The following is a 19,910-nucleotide window of genomic DNA, read 5'->3' on the forward strand; positions in this document are numbered from 1 at the left end:
GGCCATACCCAGCAATAAATAGTTTTCAAATGAACTACAAATCAACTATCTGAAAAATATTTTCAATGACTAATAATCAGAGAAATGAAAATTAAAATAAGATTTCACATATGATATGACATATCATATCACAACCATCAAAATAGATGGGAAAACTAATTGTTGGATAGGCTGAGAAAAGACAGGAATGCTAATCCACTGCTGGTGGATCTGTGAATTGTTTCAATGTTCTAGGGAAATATTTAGATTTATTCAGTCAAACTCACAAGCAATGGTTAAGTGTCCACCATGTACTAAAGGATAAAAATACAAAGTAAAAAATAATCCCTGTCCTCAGTAAATTTACATTAACAAAAATTTCATACTCTGATTCAGAGATTCTATTCACCCCGTATTGCCAGATTTTGTCTTCTCTCTCTCTACAACATCTCTCATGTATGTACCTTTTTCTCCCCTCGCAGAACTTCCACCCTAGTTTAGGTTCTTATCATATGTCATCTAGAGTGTAGATCATTGGTTCTCAAAATGCGGTCCTGGAAATTCCTGAGACCTTTTGAAGGATCCACCAAGTCAAAACTATTTTTTACAGTAATACTAATACTTTATTTCTAATATGGTAAATATGTCTATAAACTCACATAAACAAAAGCTCTTTGGAGTCCTCAATAATTTTTAGGAAAGTAAAAGGGTCCCAAGACCAAAAAGGCTGAGACCACTCGTTGAGACTCTTCAATAGCCTCCTAATTGGTCTACCTGACCAATTCTCATTTATCTTCCAGCTCACAAAGTGTAAAGCGGATGTAAAGATGTTATGTATGAATAAAATTTTGATCAGCTTGAAAGGATTATAGGACCTTTGGTCATTGCAGAGCCAAAAGAAGGATATGTACTGTGAGACAACAATGTAAGTTAACATGGAGTGGTAACAATATTCTGGTCAAATGCAATGAACAGTTAATGTCAATTTTAAAGGATGCATCTTTCTCTCAATAAATTTACTTTTTCTGAAAAATCACTTTATAAAAGAGTTTCTTGGGATCAGTCAGTCAATAAGCATTTATTAAGCACCCACTATGGTGTTGTGCTAAGTGCTGGTGATAAAAAGAAGAAAAAAAGACAATACCTACTCCTAAGGAGCTCAGAGTCTAATGGGTGTTTGTTGGAAGGTGTTTGTCCTTAAAATAAATCTATAAATGCTTTTTTCAAAGAGCTTTTTTGGTCAATAAATGTTTTAGAGAACGGTAAGAATAATTCATGTCAGATAATACCTTCTTTAGCCCAGAAGTTGGGAAATTCTGAACTAAACCACTATATACTTACTTTATCAGGGGTCAGCAACCTCAGATGGCAAATGCAGGCTGAAGTGGCATCCTGGACAGTCATTGCTACCACCTCCTGCCCAACCCAACCACTTATGAAAGTCCAACTGTCATTGCTTGAGAAAGCCCCTGCCACAAGCCACCTCATACTCCTCAATCAGGAGTCAACATTGTAAGATCCCCCACCTCCACTCTACTCTTAAGATGCAAAGACCTGTTTTCCTTTTTCCACCCCCACCCTTGTTCAGAAGAGCTGGTGCTTAATCATCAACCCCCTTGTCTCCTACTCCCATAACCCTTGGCTGATCGGAAAAATAGGTGGTAGAGGTCAAAGCGTTGTGACACCACTTTTGAAGTGTTGTAAGTCCACATCTTCACACACTTTTTGTTTGGCGTGTCAGTCCTGAGGGGGAGTAGCAGGATGATAGGTTTAAAAGAGATGGGGCCACTGAAGACAAGGTGTGGATTAAATGACTCTAAGGTTCTTTCCAGCTCTGTTCTTATGATTCTAGAACCATATCCATGCCTTATCTATAATTAAAGCAAAGGTGGACTGTTTTTTCTTTTCTTTTTTTTTTTTATTGCATTGGTGAGTCAAATAGTGTGTCCTTTTCATCCCCTGCCTCCTGCATAATATATGCATACCATAAGGTGAGTTGGTTTTATGCTTTATATAGAAGCGTTCTAGTGTCATTGCCTCATGACTAATAGAGAAGGCCAGATTCACCCCTTGCCTAACTCTCCTCCATTCTCAAGCTATCCTAATCCAATCTCCCCAGGTTTAAAAACCATTCTGTCAAGATAAATTTAAAAAAAAAATAGAATGTGTTCCAACCATGTAGTTTATTTATTAATTTCAGTCCTATATTAGTGTGGACAGTCCATGGCCATACAGACATATATGGCCTTTGGAGAATTCCCACATGTGACTTGAAACAAGGATGAAGGAAAAAAGTTTGCTACTAATAACTGTAGTGAAACTTGGGATATGTGTAGATAAATATGATGTTGTTTGTCGGACTCAAACCATAAAGTTTTCTTGGGTTGATTTAAATTAAAAAATGAATATTAACATTTATGAGTGCCTTTGTGCATGCTTACAAAAGCAGACACTGTCACTGCAACAGGTTATTTGTTGAGTGCCTCCTAGGTCCTCAACACCAGGCTAGTGAGTACCATCTGCTCTGAAGATGAGCTTACAAAGGAAGTACAAGATTTTCCCTTTATTTCCAGAAGACTGTATTTATTAAATACTTAGAAACAATGCACAGGGTATTTTTAGATTTGTAATTATCACTGTATTAGATAGTGTGCTTCTTTCTTTGGTTTATACAGAAACTGGGCTTTCAATCAATGTGCATCAGAAGTCTTTACTAATCTCCTGTCTTTGTTGCAAAGAGGATTCTTCTTAAAACTGTTGGAAGCTTTAAATCAGCATCAACATAAAGATAGCACCTGCCTGACTTGTAAGCATCCGAAAATTTTCTCTGCAGTCATACACATCTCATTCTGGGAAAATTGCTTTTATTGCAATATTCCTGATGGATTGGACTCAAGAGTTCTCCCTACTCCTTATTTATACATAAAATGCTAATTTATTAATCTTCAAAGGACTGTCAAAGTGCTAGTTTTTCTAATGTTAAAAAAAATCACACTTCTTTGATTATAATTCATTGGGACTAATTTATCACACTAATACAGTGTATCTGATCTTTTGGGTCCTATCTCCCCTGGCCCCACAGGTCACCAATGATGAGTATTAACAGGCCTATATATGTAGAGAGTTACTGTACTCTTCCTCTCTGCCTTCAGATCTCCAGTCTTTGGCTAGGAAGGGCTGCAACCGAACCCCAAACCTTGCTTACTGTAACCTAATCAGTCCCCTTGTTGAAAAAAAAAGAAAAAGTGGCACAACTCACGGAGCCATTATATAGACCAGGCCACATTTCCCTTTAGATTACTGTGTTCCATTTGTTCTTTCATTCTACATCTGTTTTCTGAAAATTTAAGGAACAGAAATAAACTGTTAAGCAGGAGGGCTTTCGATTTTCGATGTTCAGCTATAGCTGTCACACGTCTTTCCTTACTGATGCTTCTGGCACAAGGCCTGCCAGTTCATGTCCCTATTTCTCTATCTCCAGAGCTCAGAGTGATTCATAAATATATTGGACTTCTCCTTGGGGGTCCTATAAATTCAGCACTGTGATGTAAATAGAAATAGGATTTCAATAACCCCTGATATGTTTATTGACATTAGCCATCGATTTCAGATGACTTCATAGAAAAAAAATGTATTCAGCCAGGAGCAGAGATGAAGACCAGAGGAGTTGTTGGCTAATTAGAATTTCAGGTCACCACCAGAATGCCTCCGAATGCATCAAACTATGTCAAGTGGTTATTTTTCCTGGCCTCTTCATACCACTGCAAATTCAGTTGTAGATGTTTGGAATGGACAAAATGCTATTGCTGTTCTCTTTAGAGCTAGGATGGGAACGGTTCACCCCTACAGGACAATTGAAAAGAGAAATCAATTGCCATTCCTGTTATTGTTAAACAAATGACTTCTATTTAGTCTATGATTTGACACACACAGAGCAGTTCAAGATAGGTTGTGAGCAGTTGAGGAGTAAAGAAGGAATGCCATATACGCTTTTTCTCTTTGCAAAAGGAAAATCCTTATGTGAGTATCAAATAAATGAGGAATGCAGGTGATCATAGGGAAACTGTGGGACCACGAACAGAAAGTGTTTTGGGCTCCAGAGAGGACTGACTTTGGAATCACGAAGAGCTGGGTCTAAGTCCCATCTCTGACACATGATAGTTGTGAGATCGTATGAAATCTCTGTGCCTCAGGTGTCTAACTCTAAGTCCGTAAGTTACAAATAACTTTCCAATTTGTATAGGTTTCCATCCCGAGATTTTCCCCATGAATGATATTAGCAAAGGAGGAGACCAAAAAGAAAGTATATGTGTGGGGCGGGGGCAAGGTGGGGTAGGCGATGTATGTGGAAATTACAGGATTTAGAGTTGGAAACGAAGGAAGCTAGTATTTATTAGTCACCTACTGTGTGCCGGTAGGTGTAAAGGGTAAAGGACTCTACAAATATATCTTATTTTATCTTCACAACAACTTTGGAAGGTAGATGCTATTATCGTACCCATTTTACAGTTGAGGAAACTGAGGCAGTTAGCGTGCCTTGCCCAGAGTTCCACAGCTACTAAGTGTATGAGGCCTCATTTTCACCCCAAATCCACTGTGACACCTAGCATTCTCTGCCTGGAGACATATACTATTTATATTGTCTTCTGCCTTAAACCACTGGACTTTACTCTTCCCCACTCTTTCCTATGCCTCACTTTCCTCAACTGTAAAATGGGGATAATAATAGCACTGACTTCCCATAGATGTTGAGGATCAAAAGATTTGTAAAGTGGTTATCATAGTACTTGGCACATAATAGGCAATTAATAAATGTTTGTTCCTTTCCCCTTTCTCACCTTCAGATCCTGTCCTCTTAGTACAGCATAAGATTGCATTAGCTTTTTGGGATCCCATGGTAGGCTATGACCAAGCCTAAACACAGGCCTCATCCAACAGATACATTTTTAAAGGGGAAGCCTTGAGGCTGTTGAGCTGACAGGATTACAAGCCATGTGGGAATGGGGATGCTGTTGACCAATGACCTATGTAGGCAGTTAGAGCACAAAGGTCTCTTTGTTTCATGTACAACAGAAGGCTTTGCCCTGGTGATGTGGGCCCTGGCATTCCCATTAGCATGTCAAAAGCACCCAAGGCAGTAGCTTCCCCACCCTGGCAGACCTAGTCTGCTTCCCTTCACGTGGGCTACCATCCACCTGTCACTACTTCAATGTTATTCCCCTGAAGGAATGAGGGAGGCCATGGGGAAGGCCAGATGCTCAGTCAGACCTGCCAATGTGTCCCCTTAGCCTGTGTTGAACAATTCTTTGTTTACAAGATAAGTAAATATTGCTTGTGTTGCTTTACTCATTTTTGCTTTTTCAATTGTGTCCTTTTCTTTGTGACTCCATTTGGGGTTTTCTTGGCCAGGATACTGAAGTGGTTTGCCATTGCCTTCTCCAGTTCATTTTACAGATGAGGAAACTGAGACAAACAGGATTAAGTGACTTGCCTAGGATCACACAGCTAGTAAATGTCTGAAGCCCATTTGAACTCAGGAAGAGGAGTCTTCCTAACTTCAGGCCCTGCACTCTATTCACTACACCCCTCATTTCCAGATACCCAAAGTTAGGATAACTGTCCACCCACAAGAGATGCCATTTCATGTTGTTGAACAGTGTTGAGTTTGTAGTCTACTAAAGACATCAGATTGTTTTTGGGTAAGCTATTGTCTAGAATACAAAACAAAGCAAAACAAAATGGTTGTGTGACCTTGAGGAGGTCACTGGATCTCTTTTAGCCTTGTTTTCCTTAATCTGATGATAGTCCAGAATAGAAACTGAAGTTTACTTCTAGCTCTGAATTCTATGACATTAGGATCTTTATTAGAACTGTATCTAGGTCTTTAAAAAGGGTCATCAAGATTAAGAAGCAAGAGTGAGCAAACAAAAACACTTACTACATATTTTTCATGAGACAAATTTAGTTTGGGGATTCCCAAAACAGAGATGATATCATCACCACAAAGTGTCTATGTTGGCAGTTGGTTTATGATACCTTTTCCCTTGCCTCTGGCCTGGGCCAGGCCTTAGGTTCACAGAATTTAGAGATGAATGGGACCTGGGAGATGACCTAGTTCATCTTGTTCCTTTCACTCATGAGAAGACTAGGGTCTAGAGAGGTGAGGTTATTTGGCTATCTCCTACCTACAAGAAACAGATTCCCAGGAGGGATTCTAAGCCCAGTCATGGTATCACAGAGCTAGAGCTGGGAAGAGACTTACAGGCCATTTAGTTCACCCCAGCCCCTTATTTTATAGATGAAGGAACAGTCTCAAAGAGTCGATGGACTTACCCAAAGCCTCACAGATAGTAAACAGAATATCTTAGATCTGAACACAAGTTTTCTTTCTCTAAAACCTGAGTTTGTTTTCCATAATACTACAATGAATAAGTTTAGAGATTGGAAAAAGCTGGGAAATATTGATCCAAATGGCACAATGGATAGAATACTGGGCTTGGAGTCAGGAAGACCTGAGTTCAAATCCTGCCTCATACCTTATTAAGGGTATGACCCTAAGTCACTTAACCTCTTTTTCCCTCAGTTTCCTCATCTATAAAATGGGGATAATGATAGCACCTACCTCCCAGGGTTGTTGTGAGGACCAAATGAGATAACTGTAAAGAAACTAGCACAATGCCTGGCACATAGCAAGCACTATTTAACATTTATATATTGTTAGCTATTATTTTTTTTTCAATTATTAGAAATTATTCTAGTGACCTGATTGGTTAAAACATATCTACCTAAATTGTGTAAGTGAGATATAACCATCCAGTGGTATGCTAATATTTAACAACTAGCTTTCCGTAAAAAGTATTGTATTCAGGACACACTTTCAAGCTTAATCTGCATTATTACAGTTTTCTCCCATCACTTTCTTAAGTCTAGAAGCCAGTTAACAAAACTCAAACTCTAATTTATGGCCTTTGCCTATTTCCAAGGTGTAAATGCTTACCCTGAAAATTTTGCAATCAGTTCATATCTGGTCTAAACCAGCTCCAGTGCATCACTGCAATCCATCCCTTAAACATTTACTTCATCAATGATTTGTATTCATTAGCCCTAGTGAGGGCTAAGAGAGAACTTAGCAGGTTATTTTCGGTCAATCACTTTTTTCACTAGGTTGGATCAATGTACTTTCATTTGAAGACCCTGAATAACCTTGTCAGTCTAGAATGCTGGGCCAAATCTAACAAGATGAAATTCAATAAAGATAAACCTGAAGCCATATCCCTGAGTTCCAAAAGACAATCTCAAAAGTACAAAATGAGGGTGGTATGGCTAAACAGCAGCTAAATCAAAATATTTGGAGGTTTTAGGGGACTGAAAATTCAATCTGAGTCAACACTGTGATATCAGAGCCTAAAAAGCAAATGAAATCTCAGGCTTCATCAAGAGAAGAAAGGTGTCTAAGATAAGTGAGGCCATAGTCTCACTGTCAAGCCACATCTGGATACTGTGTTCATTTCTGGGCACCACATTTTAGGGAGGACACAGATAAACTAGAGAGTGAAAAGAGGAAGACAACCAGATGGCAAAGGGCCTTGAGATGATTACGCATTGTAGATACTTAATAAATTCTTATTGAATTGAATCCATTAAAGAAATTGGAGATTTTTAGCCAAGGAAGAAAAATGGGGGTGGGATGTGGGGAGGGAAGGAACTGGAGCAGCACATGCTAGTTGTCTTCTAGTATCTTCAAATGTCTTCAAAGACTGATACACGGACAAGGGAAAGGCCCCATTCTGTTTGGCTCCAGAGAGCAGAGCTAGGAACAGTGGCAGGAAGTTTTGGAGACGTGGATTTCTGTTTGATATAAAGAAAAACTTCCAAGTAGAGCTATTCCAAAGTAGAATGGGCGCCTCAAGAGGGAGTGGATTCCCTTTCTCTAGAGGCCTTTAAAGACCAGACAAACCTGTGTCTGTTATGTTAGGGAGGTGATTGTTAAAGTACAGGTTGGACTAGATTTTAGGCAGTTTCTGAGGTTACCTTCCCACTCTAAGGCTGTGATTCTAAGTTTCTGACCACTAACAATTCTGGCTTACACTAGTGTTAGGGGTGGATTATTAATTTTTTTTAATGGGCCAAAATGATACTTTTGTAATCATTGTGGTGGAACAATTGGTGATGCTTCATATTCAGCTTTTTCCTGGAGTATACTGTGAATTGACATATTATCCTCTACCTGCTTTGTGGCTTCCTACAGCCTTTAGTCCAGTCATGCACCCAAAATGATGCTTGACAAATATGGCTCACTGTGTGGCTTTGGTGCTTTACATTCAGGGCGGACTCAAAAAGCTGTCAAGCTCGATCCTCAGTAATCACCTCACTTTCCACCAAAAATGCAGCCTTCCTCTAAGTGGAAGATGACAGCCCTTGGATAATCATGTGGCTGAGCCTTTCCTAACAGCTTAGGTTGGAAAAAAAGAAAAAATAGAAAAATGGCAATGAACCTCATTCCTCAGAAATCCCTCTTGCTCTTGAGCTCTAATTGAATATCCAAATACCTTCTAGGTGCTGTGCACACGTGGCATCAATTCATGGCGGGTGCCTACGATCCAGATTTTAGAAATAGGATTCCACAGCTTCCTTTGCGTCCTCCCCCTGAGAGTAGAATCGTAAGGCTAAGGTCCAAGATGTGAGCTGGGCCCCATTAGCCATCCACCAGGGCTCGACCTTTTAATCCGATCTGCCACAATTTGGACTTATATAACTTATTTGTTTATTTTAAAGTCAGTCTATCCAAGTTTGAGAACACTTAAAGCTCTCCTTTAGAGGAAAATTGGAATACAACATTATCATTAACTAAATCAGCAGCAAGAGCTCTGTAAAAATACCAAGCTGTGCTGTTTTATTTTACTTTTATTGTAATGTTCCCTGTGGAATTACATCGCGTTTTCTCTGAAAACTTTTCTGGGATTTGTGCATTATCACAGGCATAAACAAGGCACATGTTGATAAGCTATTCTTCTGGAGCCCCTTCCTCCCAATCCAGGTTCCTTAATTGTTTTTTTTTTTTGGGAGGGTGGTGGAGAAGAGCTGGTACAGGAGCATTTCCCAGATTTTCAGAGGGCTCTTCACTTCTTTTTTTATCAAGGTATCTGAAAGTGTTCTTTAATCTATTGGTACAGACTTCCCAAAGGCATTCAAGGAGAAGTAGTTCATGTCCATAAATACCACTTAAGTGGTGGTGTTGTTCTTGAAAGCAATGTCATTCCTGGAGGATTGTCAGGCCATTGTCACCAGAATTCACATAAACTGGGGGCAGATTGCCCAACATCATATGCAATGAAACAAAGAATTTTAGGGCTAAAAGAAACCTCAGAGATCCCTTATAGGACATTCTCCTTGAGTCTGTTCACTTTCTATCCATCTAGCAATGGCTCACATGCTAAAGAAGCTGAGATGGTTCTAATGGGTCAGGAAGAACAAAGAAGGGAGGTCAAAGGAAACCACCTACGAGTGAAAGCTAGTTCATCAGTTCCTACCCCAACAATTTGAGGTTTAGTTTCTCTGAAGTGACGACTCTCATGTTCCAACAAGAATTCACCAGTGCAGAGTAACAACTGTTCTATGCCAATCAGAGTGTGAATTCATTAGAACTTGACAAATACAGTGAGGAAAATAAGGAAGCTGGATTAGATTAATTCATTTTATCTTTTGGAAAAAAGAACTGCTAAACTAAAACTACTTTCTGTTTCCTCGGTAGCACAACTCCCTGGCTGGTCTAGCATAAGCTAGTCCATGTAGCAAATGTGTAACCACCTGGGATCAAACCAGGTAAGGCAACATAATAAGATTCCAGAGAATATTTAAAATGAAAGATGTGCTGATTTTTGGTTCTGCTATTGTCTAGAATGAAGTTCTCAAAGTGTAGGTCTTTGGAACCCCAAGACCCTTTCAGGGAGTCCTTGAAGTTAAAACTATTTTCATAATAATGCTAAGACATTATCTTCCTTTTAAAATACTCTTCCCTTTTCCAACTATCTATCTGCATGAAGCTGGATTTTCTTCATGTACTTCAACTGAAACGATATATCATAATAGAGTGAATGCAGAAGCAGAGATGAGAATCCAGCTGCATTCTATTAAACCAGACATTAAAGAAATGTGCAAAAATATGGAAAACAATGCCACTCTTCTCACAATTCTTTTTTGTTTTTGGAATATATAGGTTTTTTAAAAATAAAAATGTGCTTCTTATATTAATATATAATGGTTGATTATATCAAACTTAAATAACTCCAAATCTGTTATTTTAAATGAATCAACAAATGAATATTTTAAAATTTTGTTAGCTTTCATTTTGAATATAGCATAATTGATAACTATAACCCAAATAAACAAAAACTCTTTGGGGTCCTTTAAGAGTATAAAGTTGTCTTGAGATCAAAAGTTTGAGAACTACTCATCTAGATAAATGGTTTCCAAAGTAATGGCTATGGCCCATTCTTCCTTTTCTCATTTTGAGTGGGATGGAGTGAGTTGAGCAGGATAAGCAGGCATGGATGGGATTTGATGTGTACAGAGGATTTAATTGCATTATCTTCTCCTACAACCTCCAACCCCATTCCCTAAACTCATTCCCCTTTAAAATTTCCCTATTGCTGATAAGAGTATCAATCAACCAATCAATAAACATTTATTAAGCACCTACTGTGTGCCAGACACTATGCTAAGCGCCAAGGGATACAAAAAGAGGCATTATCACCTTTCTAGTTGCCCAAGTTCACAACCTGGATGTTGTTATTAACTCTTTGACTCCTCTCACCTCACATTTCCAATCTATTGCCAGCTTTCGTCATTTCTACCTTCATTACATTTTTCTAATATGCCCCCTTCTCTCCAATCAGACAGCCACCACCCTGATTCAGACCTCTTGCCTGGATTATTCCAATAGCCTCCAATTTCTCCCTACTCTAATCCATTCTACACACAGCTACCAAAATTATTTCCCTAAAATCTGACCATATCCTACCTCTATCCAATAAACTATTTTCTCTATGATTTTCCTATGATTCTAGAATCAATATTGTTACATTTTTATTTTATCCCTTTAAAAATTCAATTTTTGTGCAAGTTTTATAATGCACACAATTATTAGAACATTAGAGTGTGTGTATGCATATGTATATATGTATAATATATAAATAAGTAAATGTATGTGTAGTACAGTCAAGAGCTAATTTTTATACTAATAGAGTTCAAAAATTAAAAAAAATTTGGAGACCATTGGTCTGGACAATTCTTTATCTTTTTTGATTTGCTTCAATTTCCTTGACTTTTCTGCATTATTTAACACTGTCAGCCACTTTTCTCCTAGCCTTTATTAGTATTACTCTCTCCTGTCTCCCTGCTCCCCCACCCTGACTCTCCCCTTGTCAGTTTCCTTTGCTGATTCCTTTCCCTCCAATATTCCCTAAGTATGGGAGTTTCCCCAGACTCCATCCCTAGTTTGTTCTTTTCTCTCTGAAGATTCTCCCCCTTGTAATTTTATATTCATTCTCTCTGTCTCTCTGTCTCTCTGTCTCTCTCTCTGTCTCTGTCTTTGTCTCTCTCTGTCTCTCTGTCTCTGTCTTTGTCTCTCTCTGTCTCTGTCTCTCTCACTGTCTGTCTGTCTGTCTGTCTGTCTTTCTCTCCTTCCCTCCTTTGTTTCAATTACCACCTTCATACACATCTATATCTCCAGCCCTGACTTCTTCTATGTTCTCTAGTCCATTGTTTCCAACTTCCAGTTTGCTATTTCTACCTTCATGTCCCACCACTAACTCAAACTCACAAATTCCAAATCTGAATTCATTTCCCCCTTACAATTAATTTCCTTCCTCCCAGTTTCATAATTTCAATTGATCATGATACCTATTATAATTTAGGATTGATAAATTCTCTTCCCTCTGCATTATCCCCCACATCCAATCATAACCCAGTCTGGTTAATTCTTTCTCTCTGAAATATTACTTGTATCCATTCCCTCTTTTTCACTGATACTGTCAACACCCTGGTACAGGCCCTCATTGCTTCTCATCATTAATAACTCCCAGTCTCTTCACCACTCTTTGATCCATCTTTCTCACAGCTAACAAAATAATCTTTCTAATAACAGTTCTGACCTTGTCACTTCCCCTTTTATTTTATAATCTTATTTTATACTACTCTTCTTTGTGCACTCTGTTTCAGCAGATCTCATATGTCTGTCTCCCATCTTTCTACATTCGTGCTTCCTTCATTTCTGAATTGGACTTTCTCCACTCCATTAAATCTTTTCTTTCCTTCATGGGGCCTCCACCTCCATGGAGATCCTCGTCCCTGAAACCCACTATCTTTTTGATGCTCCTTATGCATCTAGCATAACCTAACTTGCATTGTATTTATTTGTGTATATATGATATCCCTCTACTAAATTGTTAGATCCCTGAGGGCAGGTATTATGTTAATTTTTTTTTCTTTATCCCTAGCATAACCCTTTGTGCAGTTTTTTTTTAATTAACAAGTATTATTTATTACTCTTTCATGCCCCCCTTCTGGAAAAATAAAAAGGAAACTCTTGTAACAAATATGTATAGTTAAGCAAAACAAATTCCTATATTGGCCATGTCCAAAAATATGTTTTATTCCACATTTTGAGACTAATCACCTCTCTGAGAGGAGGTGGAGAGTATGCTTTATCATCATTAGTTCTTGTATTGACTAGAGTTCTTAAGGCTTTCAGAGTTGTCTTTACAAAGTTGTTATTATATAAATCATTTTCCTAGTTCTGCTCACTTCACTCTCCATCTGCTCTACAAGTTTATTCAAGTTTCTCTGAAACCATCCCTTTCATCATTTCTATAGTGCAAATATATTCCATTGTATTCATATGTCATAATTTGTTCAGCTACTCCCCAAATGATGAGTATCCCGTTAGTTTCCAGTTTTTTGTCACTATAAAAAGAGCTACTATGATATAGGGGTCCTTTCCCTCTTTCTTTGATCTCTTTGTCAAAAAATATGCACAGTTTATGTAATCAAAATTATCTATTTTATCTTCTATAATCCTCTCTATGCTTCATTTAGTCATGAACTATTTACCTAGCCATAGATCTGAAAGATAGTTTCTTCCTTGTACCTCTAAGTTATTTATAATGTGACCTTTCATATCTAAGTCATATATCTACTTAAAGCTTATGTTAATATGTAGTGTGAAGTATTAGTCTATATTTAATTTCTGCAGAACTGTTTTCTACTTTTCATAGCAGTTTCTGTTGAAAAGTGCAATTACTTTTTACGAAGTAGGGTATAGTGGAAACTTGGTGCCACTAGAAACTTTTGAGGAAACTCAGGATATGTATAACACCATTTTATGGGGGAGGAGAGAAATTAATTTCTCTTTCTTTTGCTCCTTTTTGATATCCCTCCCTTCTGATCCCACCAATATTCATCAGGCTCCTTTATTTAACTCTGAATCATAGGAACTGAAGTACTGTAAGAACAAGAAGAGATCATAGAGATTGTCTAGACCAGTGGTATTAAACTCAAATAGAAACATATCTCTGTAGGCTGCATACTGACTTAGAAAGCCACAAATTAACATTATCTGTGTTTTGTTGTATTTTTGTTTGTTTTGTTAAACAATTCCCAATTACATTTTAATCTGGTTTGGGCTGTACCTGGGAGTTTTTGCAGGCTGCATGCTGCAAAGTAGCAAGTTTGACACCTCTGGTCTTGACCAGTTGCCTCATTTTACAGATAAAGCAGCTGAGGTTCAAAGAATAGGACCTGGAAGCCTGGTGACTTGCTACTTAGGTCAGTGTACTTTCCACTATACCCAGAGTTGCTGCTCCTGTTTCCAGCTTGTCCGCTGGGGGCTCCCAGTACTTTTGTAAGACTAGCAGAGGATGAGTCACATTTCCTGATTTTGTCTGTTCCATAAGACACTTCAGTCCTCAAAGAACACAGGGGTCTAGGTGTTATCTCCTGAATATATGAATTACATATCAATTCCTAAGCTTGAGGAAATTTTCCCACTCAAGGCAGAAATCAGGGCCAAGAAAAAGTAAGCATAGAAAAGGAATTCTTTTCTGATATTCAAACATGATTTCCTTCTAGTTTGGGCCTTTCAGATCAGTTCCTTAAACATTGAATGACCATCTTAAAATTCTCATTTCTATTTCCATGGGCAATGGAGAGCAGAGGGAGAAAGGACAGATTAAGGACTGTTCTAAGCCACAATAATAAAAATAGACTATCTGGGTAGTGATTCTTGTTTCATCTCATAGTTTATCCAAAAGATCCTTTTAAAAAAGGAGAAGAAAACCTTAATTCTTCTAAATATGGTGGCCTTAAATCTACCTGAGGAACTAGATCATTTTGAGGTGTGTGTGTGTGGGTTTATGATACATGGTGATGCTATACCTATTGATACCATATGGGTGGTCCCTTTGCCAACCAACTTTGTTCAAAAAAGTTCATTTGTATTCAACTCAAAGTAGCTTTTATTAAATGCCTACTGTATACAAGGAATCATACTCAGTGCCAGTGATACAAAGATAAATACAAGTCCTTCTTGCCCTTATAGAGTTTGCATTCTATTAGTGAAACTGACCTGCACACAGATAAGTAAATACAACATATGTGCAAAATCATACAAAGTTACTTAAAGAGGGAAATAAAATGAATGGTTAGGAGGATCAGGCTGCCTCATGTGATACTCAAGCTGTGCTTTGACAAAGCTATTTAGTCTAAACGATAGAGGTGAAGATATGTATTCCAGGCATAGGGACAGTCAGGATCAGCCAGTGCAGAGGCATCCAGGCTGGAGATGGAATGGTATATATGGGAAGCAGCTAATGAGACAATTTGCCTCGAATGTAAAATGAATAAATGGTGTGGGAGCAAATATAAACTTAGACTGGAAATATAGGTGGAAGGCAGCTTATAGAGGGTTGTTCTAAGCCTCTGACTAAGGATTTGTATTTAATCTGAGGCATCAAGGAAGGAACTACTGAAATATTTAATGAGGGGAGTGATTTGTTGAGATCTATGTATCATATTCTTGCAATATGAAATTGGTAGTTATGTGGAAGTTAAATTAGATAGAGGAGAGATTGGAAGCAGGGGGATTGATTAGGTTACTTCAATGGTCTAGGTGAGGGGCTGGCAAATAGCCTGCTGAACTAAGAATGGTTTTTATATTTTCAAATGAAGTTTTATTGGTTTTTACATGTTAAAGTAAAATTTTATTGTATTTTAAAATGGAAAAAAAAAACCCCGCACATTCTTAGCTCCTAGGCAGTATAAAAACAGGTGGTCTGGACTTGGCCTTGGACAGTGGTTTGCCAACCCCTGGTCTCAGCTGTAGGAAATGAACTAGGGTAGAGCTGTGTAATCAGAAAGAAGGTTATTAATATGAGAGGTGTTGTGCAGACAAAACCAGGAAGACAGTAATGGGGAGAGGGTTGGTGAGGAAAAAGAAAGAGTCAAGAATGATGCCAAAGTTTTGAACCTGGGTATCCAGAAGGATGTTGATATCCTCAGCAGAAAGAGGGAAATTTGGAGGATGGATGAGTTTTAGGAAAAATATAATGAGCATATGTGGAGCTGGAACTGTCTAAAGGACATCCAGGTTAAGATGTATAATTGGTAGTTAGTAATGCATGAGCAGAATTCAGGAGCAAGATTAGGAAGTTAATTGCACAGAGATGTCAGCGGTTACAGTGGGAATGGATGAGCTTACCACAAAAAAAGTAGAAAGAAAAGATAAGATGGCGAAGCTAGAGATTATGGGGATAATGATCTAGCAAAGGAAACTGAAGAGAAGAAAAGAGAGAGACAGACAGACAGATACACACACACACACACACACACACAGAGAACAGTTTCAGAAGGCAAGAGTTTCAGGGAGGAGGTAATGAGCTAGGCTGGGAATTGAGTAACAGAAGATGATTCGGGATTACATTTGGAAAATTACATAGCGCTTTCAATGACATCAGACTGCCTGTCCCTGCAAAAGCTCATCTCTTTGCAAGAACTCATGTCTCACCAACACTCTCCCTGTGCTGTGATTTGACTGATTCAAGAAACACCACAATCTCAGAAGAATTAGAAGTAGAAATAGTCCACAGTCACAGAAGGACATTTGGTGGGTCTAAGTAGACTGATGAATGATAACAACAGTGACTTCTACTCAGGGATTGTCAAGGACATAGGTATGTCCTTTCTCCCTTAGAAAAAGAGGTATATTAGCTACATGGTTAGAATGAGGTAAGGAACAGCTAGGTGGCACTGTGGATAGATCACCAGCCCTGGAGTCAGGAGGGCCTGAGTTCAAATCTGGCCTCAGATACTTGACACTTACTAGCTATGTGTCCCTGGGCAAGTCACTTAACCCTTATTGCCTCGCCAAAAAAGGAAAAAAGAATGAGGAAGAAGAGGTGGATATTTTGTGTGATATAACAATACATTCAACATTCTGAAGAACCAAAGCATGGCCTCTAGCTTGTTGCATAGATTCTGTGTGGAAGACTCAGATTCACATGGACAAATCTTACCAGAGCCAGAACTAAGATGGGATGACATGATCTTTTTTCTAGACCTTGACATCTGGGGGTGATGCTTTCTCCTGGTCCCAGCAACACCTGACTGACCTAGCTCTTTCACTTGTCTCTGGTTGAAACTGCCTAGGGCACTGAGGCTGTCATATTCCCCCTCCAAAGGCTATCTTCAGATCACAACACACTGTTTCCACTATGCCACCTGACCTGGGGATCCATGGCATGTGGGATATTAAAGAGCAAAATGGGATCAGTGGAGGAGTCAGTGACAAACATTGTAGGGGGGTTGAGTGTTAGCTGCCATCCCTCTACTCTTCATGGAGTGGCCTATATGAGGAGAAGAACTATGCCTATAGCATACTGCTCCTTTGGAGGTCTTCCTGACATGGAGTGCAAGGTCTTGCACAGAGTAAGCATTCAACAAAAGGTTGTTGATTTTATAACAGTTGATTTGTTTCTTGTTAAACAAATAATCTACCTTACACCACAAGCAAACACTACAACTAGCAAATTCTTATTTTCTGCTCCTTTAATCCCCATGATTCAGAATCACATTCTGATGAGGCAAAAACCTTTACCTCCCCTCACATTTAACTAAAAGACCAGTGCAATAGTCCAGCTATGAAGTAATGAAGGGCCTGTTCTTAACTATCCATGAAACACCTGCATATAATCGGGGAAACTATCTCAACTTTCAAGCTCACCCTAGTTGTAGAGACATTCCTTACTAACCACCTCACTTGTGGTTTCCTGGAAAGACCAGGTACAGAAGCCAGATGCAGAGGCCAGTGACAATTTAGTAATCATGACTCAAACTGGGTTGAAAGACACCTGGGGGGCTCAGACAGGCATAAAGACTACACCTCTCTCTTTGGCTCATCTTTCCTCCTGTAATCTAACCTCCTTTCTCCTAGTCACTTGTACAATTTCTGCCAATCCTTTCAAAGGTAACACAAATATTGCCTCCTCTGAGAAGTCTTCTCTGATTTTGTCAGTTGTCAATTCTTTTTCCCCTAAGACTTCAATATAGTACTTTAGTACCACTCAAATGGGAAAGATTATGTATTGTAGCTATCTGTGTTTGTATCTAATCCTGTACTATATGTAAGTTCCCAAAGGGACACAGGTAAGCCAGAGGACTTGTCCCATGGCACACTGTCAGGTTCACCAGTAAGGGTTTAATGACCCATCTATGACCCATCCATTATTATACAGAACCGCCAATATTACAAAGATAGTCCTATATCATGAAGGTAGGGGATTCATTAACATCCTTCTCTTCTATTATATAATCCCTACTCATAGACATGGTATAATTGTAACATATTATTTTTCATTATTCACTGTTTTGGTATAGAATAGTCAAAAGAGCCTTGAACTTGGAGTTCCAAGGTCTATGTTTGATTCCCACTTCTGACACTTAGCATTTAATACAACTTTGGGCAAATGACTTGACCTCTCTGGGACTCAGTCTCCTCATCGGTAAAATGGACTGCCTAGGTTGTTTTGAGGATTAGATGAAACCATATACAATATATCATGTGCTCAGAGACCACAAATGGAAGCTCTCATTGTAAGCTTCCTGAAGAGATTGTCTGCTCCTTCTGTCCCCCACAACACCTTGCACTGTGCTGAGCACATAGTTGATGTTATTCAAATAAATACTTAATTGGCCAATTGGCATTAGTTTATTTATCAAACAATAAACATTTATTAAGCACCTACTATGTGCCAGGCACTGTGCTAGGTCCTTTGCCTTGTTAGTAGGAGGAGCATCCCATGCCATCCCACTAAGAAGTTAAGAATAAAACTTCTGAAATGATTTGCATCTGGAGGAATACTAGATCCTTTTGCTTACAAAGGCTTTTCCCATTTCTTTTCTTTAAAAAAAAAAACTAGTGTTTTAACAGCACTTTAATGTTGGTCAAATGCTTTTTACATGTTATTGCATTCGACACTCACCACAATCCTATGAAGTGGTGCTATTATTATCTCCATTTTACAGATGAGGAAACTAAGGATGAAAAAAGGTTAAATGAGTTGCCCAGGGGCACACAGTAAATAGTTGAAGCAGGATTTCAACCTGGGTCTTCCTGACTCCAAAGTCAGTGCTCTATCCCCTATGAAATCTAGTTTCGCTTTTTTTCAACAGATGGCAAAAGGAGGTTCAGAACTAAGAAAAGTGTAGAGAGAAGTAACACCAGCTAAGAAATACCTAGAGAAATTGACTTGGAGGTATAGAAAAACATGGTTTCCTAATTAATAATAACAACCCCTAGATCCAGTGTCTTACAGTTCCTAAAACACCTCCTGACAACAATCCTTAGAAGTAGATAGTGTGTTATCATTCCCCTTCAGTGGACAAGGAACTGTCTCAGAGACACTAAATGACTTGTTCTATAGTCAGTCAAATGTCAGGGGAGCCAGGACTTGAACCTGGATATTCTATCTCCAAATAAAGTGACCCTTTTTGTACTCTCAATTGTGTTGCCTCTCAATTGGAGAATTGCAATATTCTCTGGCAAATTGCATTCAATTTTTTTTTTGTTAACCTGAAATCCCCAATGCCCTCTCAGAAAGAGCACAAAACTCTCTTCTAGGTAAAAAGTACCCATATGGTTGAGGAATTAAATGGTTAATTAAATAAACCTTGAGAGAAATCTGGCTGTACACAATTACTGGTGCTCATGAACTGAGGCATTACAGACACTGATGGTGATTGTGACAATGATAAAGACCACTAGTCTGAGGAATCACTTACCCCCAAACCACTGGACAGGTCAAGCTGATCATCTTGTACCCCAAGTCTTGATATATATTCTTCTTGGAGGCTGGAGTGTCAGGAAATGCTATAGGAAGGCATATTCCTTTACCCAGAAATCAAAGGCCACTTCTCCCCAGAGCAAAGGAAGTGAAACTGATTAAAAGAAATTCAGATTTGCCTCTTCTATCTAAAGCAGAATGGAGGAGGGGCACAAACACAAGCACATCTGGGGGGAAGATGAGGGGAAATAATTTAATGACTGATTTTCTAGGAATTCCATGAAGAGAAGAATCATGATTTTCTTTATTATTTCTTGCTCTCTGTCCTCTATCAAGCTGTACTATTGAAGGTTATTCCAGCAGAGGACAAACTCTTGTAGGCTCTACCATACTGGAAAGGCTGGAAGCCTCTCCTGACACCAGTCTAACATCATCCTGGAATTGGCTTTCTGAGGACCAGCCTTGCTAAGTACGGAAAGACTTGTTACCAGTAGGCTAGTCACGAAGTCATGAGTCCTTTGGCCATAGTAACCTATGAATCAAAGACAATACAAAATCAATCAATCAGTAAGCATTTCTTAGGTAAGCATTACCTAC

The 19,910-nt window shown here is 38.7% G+C and overlaps 1 protein-coding gene across 1 annotated transcript in view; it reads right to left on the bottom strand.

Moving 5' to 3' along the window:
• Positions 1-19,401, bottom strand: part of RBPJ (recombination signal binding protein for immunoglobulin kappa J region) — a 242,390-nt gene extending 222,989 nt beyond the window's left edge. The window contains exon 1 of the mRNA XM_020992297.2: positions 19,312-19,401. The gene's annotated coding sequence lies outside the window, so the exon portion shown is untranslated. The remainder of the gene's footprint in view (positions 1-19,311) is intronic.
• Positions 19,402-19,910: the final 509 nt, after the last annotated feature.

This window comes from Phascolarctos cinereus, unplaced genomic scaffold (genome assembly GCF_003287225.1).
Source record: "Phascolarctos cinereus isolate Bilbo 61053 unplaced genomic scaffold, phaCin_HiC Scaffold_9;HRSCAF=440, whole genome shotgun sequence".
NCBI classification, from domain to species: domain Eukaryota; kingdom Metazoa; phylum Chordata; class Mammalia; order Diprotodontia; family Phascolarctidae; genus Phascolarctos; species Phascolarctos cinereus.